General features: G+C 38.6%; 1 protein-coding gene across 1 annotated transcript in view; it reads left to right on the forward strand.

The window, feature by feature from the left end:
* Positions 1-3,131: 3,131 nt before the first annotated feature.
* SNX20 (sorting nexin 20) overlaps positions 3,132-6,000 on the forward strand; it is an 11,285-nt gene continuing 8,416 nt past the window's right edge. The window contains exon 1 of the mRNA XM_069082521.1: positions 3,132-3,404. The gene's annotated coding sequence lies outside the window, so the exon portion shown is untranslated. The remainder of the gene's footprint in view (positions 3,405-6,000) is intronic.

Consider the following 6,000-nt stretch of genomic DNA (forward strand, 5'->3'; position numbering starts at 1 on the left):
GCTCACACCCATCATATACTTCTATGGCATTTATTTTACATTTTTAAATTTCAAGTTAATTTCAATTTATTTTCAGAGACTTTTGTGTCCCCTATCTTGTTGACGTATGATACCACCATGTAGAGTAGAATGTTGGCATTAAAAAGAACCCCAGATTTTAATGATGGCACCTGAGTCCAAGTACCACTTCTGCTATGTAATTTCTGCCTGAGATTTGGCAAATCCTTAGCCTGGAGCCTCAGTTTTTTCATTTGTGACAGTAACTTATCTGGGTTGCTGTGAAGACCAAATGAGGTAATATATGTGAAATGCTTTGCAAACTTTCAGTCACTATGTAAGTGCAGAGACCTGAGGAGTATAGGTATGTGACACCAAGCTATTGGTAAACTCAAGGACAAATGCACTAATCTACACACACACACACACACAGCTCTCAGAATTCTAGTTAACAGTCTTAACTCAAGGATTCACTACCCTTCCAAGATCTTTTCAAAATAAAAAAGATAACAGTATCAGTATCCCAGTCTATTACTGGATCATTTCTTTATAAATTTACTCTCCCCAAGTTCAAAAGCAGTCTACTAGATGAAAAATTATCAAAATTGCAAAGATTCTCTTTCTAATTGCTCAGCCCCCACCTTGAAGTAAATAGAAGAAATATCTTCTCCTATTGGCTAATTTTCCCTCTCTCAATTTCAAATCACATACTTTTAGACTTAGACAAAAAAAAATTGATGTTAATGTCCAGGTAACTTACCAGCAGAATAAAGTAATAAAATAAACATTTAAACAAAGTATAGCAGCTGCAATGAGGTTCAAAGCCAGAATTGTTTCTATGGCCTGGGAAAGCAGGTGATAGAGGAGTTCCTAACTGAACTCTGTTCTTACCAACTGTCAGCAATTACAGATTCAGCTAATATCAGTTCTGGTCCACTCTTCTGCCCCACAGCTGTCTTCACTTTTCTTATTCTCTGGTTTGTTCACAGGATCATCTGCTTTAACTTTAGTCTTACCTTTCTGCCCCGTTTGTGGTATCCTGAAGTCTAAATAAAAGTCCTTTCCTCAAAGCTCCTAGAATTCCCAAATTAAGTTTCTTTCAAACAACTTGAGTTCTCAGAATTCCAGTTAACAGTCTCAGTTAAAGGATTCTCTACCTTTCCAAGAAGATCTTTCAAAGTCTCTGTGATCCCATTAAAGATAACAGCATCAACGTCCAAAGTCTCTGTGATTCTGGGCCTTGGCAATAAGCATTTCTAAGCTCTGTGATTTGTCTCTATACCTTAGGGATCTGTAAGGCTGAGGTCCTAGACAGGAAATGTTCTGCCTTTGGGTTCTGCTTGGTGTCCTTCTTCACTGATGAGGTCGTTGGGTTACAGCATATAGTAGTCTTCATTTAAAGTAACACCTTCTGAGCATTTAACTGATTCAGACCATTTTGATACAAATGGTCTGCTGTCTTACCATTCTAGTCCTTTCAATAAGCTTGCTTTCTGTCCTGGTAACTACTATAGAGTCATAGAATCACATAGACTGAGAGCTGGAAGGGTCCTAAAAGGTATTTAGTCTAACATTTTTATCTTACAGATAGGAAAACTGAGGTTCAGAGAAGTCTAGTGATTTGCTCATATACCTAGTTAACAGTAAAGCCAAGACTGAAACTCAGGTTAGGTTTCCTAGTTTTTAGTCCAGAGCTTTTTCCAGTGAAGAAGGCTGTATGTATTGTAATTCCCAAACAATGCCTAGGATGATGATAACGTTAATAATATCATTTATAAAGTGCTCTGTGGGCACAGTGGGCAGAGTGCCGGGGTTTGAGGTCAAATCTGACCTCAGACACTTACTAGCTGTGTCACCCTGGGCAAGTCATATCACCTTGTTTGCCTCAGTTTCCTCATCTATAAAATGAACCAGAGAAGGAAATGGCAAACCACTGCTACATCTTTGCCAAGAAAACCCCAAATGAAGTCATGAAGAGTTGGACATGACTAAAATAGCTGCACAACAACATAGGGTTCTCTGTTTTTCAAAGTACTCAAAATGTGTTGAAGACAGCTTGAAATTTTGGACTGGAGAAGGTCAGAAGGGTTAGATTTGGAGATATAACTCCTAACTATCAACAAAGAGGTGATAATTGAAGTCATATTGTGACCAGTGAGAGACTGAATAGAAAAGCACAAAGTTGGGACCAATCTTGGGAAGAGTGTTGAACTTGCAGTTGGGAGATTTGTCCAAATCCTGGTCTCTGACACTTACTAGACGTGTGACCTTATAACCCTTTTGAATCTCAATTTTCCTTATCTGTAGAATGGACACAAGGGCACCTATTGCACCTACCTCCCAAGACTTATGAAATGAAATAATGTTTGCAAGCACTCTGAAAACCTTTAAGTACTATGTAAATGTGAGTCATTATTTTTATCTTGAGGATTTAATCACATTTAGTGCAAAGAAGAGTCATCATCAATGGAGACTGATATAGCAACATGCATTTATTATTAAAGAGTCTACTATATGGTGAGCATAGAAATTTTAGAAATATTAGCTAATTTGATCCTTATAATATTAGCTTTAGGAATATTATCTCACTTGATTTTCAAAACAACCCTACCATGTAGGCGCTATTATTATCCCCATTTTACACATAAAGAAACTGAGACTAACTTGCCCAAGGTCACACAGCTAGTAAGCATCAGACTCAGGTCTTCCTGACTCTAATTTCAGCACTCTCCAGTGTGCCACCTAGCCACCTATGACTTATAATCAAGCTGAACCCAAAGGCAACAAGCACATTTCTTGTCTAGAATGTCAGCTATAAAGATCGCTAGGGTACAGAGACAACTCAAAGTACTAAAAAGGACTTTATATAGTGCTTTAAGACTTGTAAAGCATTCTACATATATTATTTCATTTGATCTTACAATAATGCTGTGAGATGTGTAATATTAGTATCCTCATTTTCCAAATGAGGAAATGAAGGCTATTATTGACTTGTTTAGGATCGCCCTTGCTTTCCAATATTAATATAGAAGGGGGCTATCAAACAGCAAGATTGGTTTCTGGAATGAGAAGAAGATATGCAGTTTTTAGATAAGAAAACACACTAGGGAAAGAGAAAGACAAATAGACAGAAATCCTTGGTTCACAGAGCTACAATGTCTTAGGGTCAGGAGAAATGGCAATTACAGAGCCTTTCACTTTGAGGCCAGACTGCATAGCTTCCCCAGTCTACCAGCCAATCAGATTGAAGAGCTCTCAGCAAACATACTGCTTATTTCCTACTTGTAGAATAAGGAAGTCAGAAAAAGAACACAACCGTACTTCAGAAAGACTAGGAAATTATGTGAAATCCAACAGCAGCTCTCCTGACTGTGGACACACAGAGACATTATCCCCAGAGGCCTCAGGTCAGTATTTTTTGACGTGGTTGGCTGGCTGGGTCATTGATTTTTCTACACGAGTCTGTCTACTTTTAAGTACAGTAGCTCCTTTGAAACCTTCTCTTGGCTTCTGACTCTGACCATCCTGTGGGACCTAAAACAAAGCCCAGATCCTTCTTCCATACTCATGGAGAAAGGACTTCTTGGACAGGCTTGATATCTAGGGAAGTGGGTATAGGAAAGATTGCTAACTGGTTAGAAAGTAGAGGCCTGTGGTGAAACCTTTTGACGGAGACAGGGAGTAATGTCAAGTTCCAAAAATGGGTGTGTTATTATTGTTCTCTCCCTTTCCTCTATTCCTTCTGAAATCTTTTGCTTTTATAAACTTGTTAATATTAAGAATGTTGTTGTTGTTGAGTCGTTTCAATCATCTGCCTCTCTGTGACTCTATTTGGGATTTTTTTGGCAAAGAGACTGGAGTGGTTTGCCATTTCCTTCTCCATCTCATTTTACAGATAAAGAAACTGAGGCAAACAGGGTTAAGTGACTTGCCCAGGGTGACACAGCTAGTAAGTGTCTGAGGCCAGATTGAAATTAAGAAAGATGCGTCTTCCTGACTGCAGTCCTGGCATCCAATCTACTGCACCACCTAGATGCCAATATAAGGAAAATTTTTTTTTATATCTACTTTTCTTCCAAAGCTAGAGGGGAGGTATCAGAGACTATGTCGCAAAAAGGAAAGAATACTGGATTTGGAACCAGGGGAGCTGAATTCAGCTCTTGCCTTTACCAAATAGTAACTATAGCTTCTGGGACCCAGGGGAAAGAATCCCCAGGAGATAAATACCTAGATCTGGGCCAGAGGCTAGCTGAGCATCTGTTGGCATAGCTGCCTGGCTGGCTTAACCAGACCTCTCTATTTCATGAGCATAACTGGAAGAACCAACAAAGTCTTCAGAAAGATTGGAATCAGACTGTGTTTCTGATGTTATGAGGTGCCCTCTCTAAATGGCCTCCATGGGACTGGCAAGAGAACAGCATCCTGCCCCTTCTGAGGAGCAGGAGAAAAGATGCTGTATAACATTATATAACATTCCACCTCTGGTAGGCTGCTTATCTTGTCTGGAATCCCTACATGAAAAGTAGGAAGAAATGGAGTGAATGCCCTATAATTCATTAAACAAGTTGTGGTATATGATTGTGATGGAATACTACTGTGCTTTAAAAATAATGGGCTGCTTGATTTTAGAAAAACATGGAAAGACTTACATGAAGTAATGAGTGAAATGAGTAGAACCAAGAGAACATTGTAAATAATAACAGCAATTTTGTTCAAAGAACAACTATGAACGACTAAATTATTGAGTGCTATAAATACTCAAATCAACTAGAAAGGACCTATGAAGGAAAATGCTATCCACCTCCAGAGAAAGAACTGATAAATAGAAGTATGCATAGTATGGTCTTATGTATGTTTATATGTGTGTGTCAACTGGTAGCCTTCTCTAATGTGGGGTGGGGAAGGAGGGAGGGAGACAGTTCAAAACTTAAAATGTAACAGAAGAATAAATAAAATAAAATTTAAAAAAAGAATAAATGACTAGCCAAGGTAAAGAAAAATAGGAAGAATAATTCTTCCAGGGGGCATAATGAATAAAACTCTTGACCTGCAGTCAGAAGACCTGAGTGATTCCTGCCTTTCATACTTCCTAGCTATATGATCCTGGATACCTATTTCAGCCTCAGTTTCCCCATCTGTAAAATGGGGATAATAATAGAACATACTGGGTTGTTGTATCAAATGAAATAATAGACATAAAGTGTTTTGCAAATCACAATGTGCTATATAAATATTAGCTATTATTATAAGGTTGTAAGGTTATTATAAGAAGATGTAAGGATAATATGAATATGGTTGTCAAAGGTTTTTGGAAATAATAACTCTAGCCAGACATGGCAGGATGATACAGGGTATTGCAGGTCTTCTCTTTGCCCTCTAAGAAAGTTTCCAGCTTTCAAAACAAAAACATGAATCCTCTCATAGTGTCCTGGGAGCCTCTAGGCAACACCTTTTCAAGGGATGATAATGTTTATTTAGATCAGGACCCTAGAATACATGCCCATCAAGAATAAGAAACCTGCTAACCCCTACAGTCAATAGACTACTATTAGCTTATCCAGCGTAAACCTCGGGAAATATTGCCCTCAGTCTGTAGCCCCAGCCCTACAACAAGACAATTTGGAATTGCCCAAGATCATTCACCACAAGAATTCAATGTGAGAAACCAGTAGGTGGTAGGTACAGTGTATAGACAGATGGACTTGGAATCAGGAAGACCTGATATGAATCCTACCTCAGACATTTGGTAGCCGTGTGATCCTGAAAAGTCACTTAGCCTCCCGGCCTCAATTTCTTTATCTGTAAAATGAGTCTAATAACTATACTATTTCTTCTTCTTCTTCTTCTTCTTCTTCTTCTTCTTCTTCTTCTTCTTCTTCTTCTTCTTCTTCTTCTTCTTCTTCTTCTTCTTCTTCTTCTTCTCCTCCTCCTCCTCCTCCTCCTCCTCCTCCTCCTCCTTCTTCTTCTTCTTCTTCTTCTTCTTCTTCTTCTTCTTCTTCTTCT

Source organism: Petaurus breviceps, unplaced genomic scaffold (genome assembly GCF_028583685.1).
Source record: "Petaurus breviceps papuanus isolate PSGF00001 unplaced genomic scaffold, PetGlider_PUasm1.0 171, whole genome shotgun sequence".
NCBI classification, from domain to species: Eukaryota; Metazoa; Chordata; class Mammalia; order Diprotodontia; family Petauridae; genus Petaurus; species Petaurus breviceps.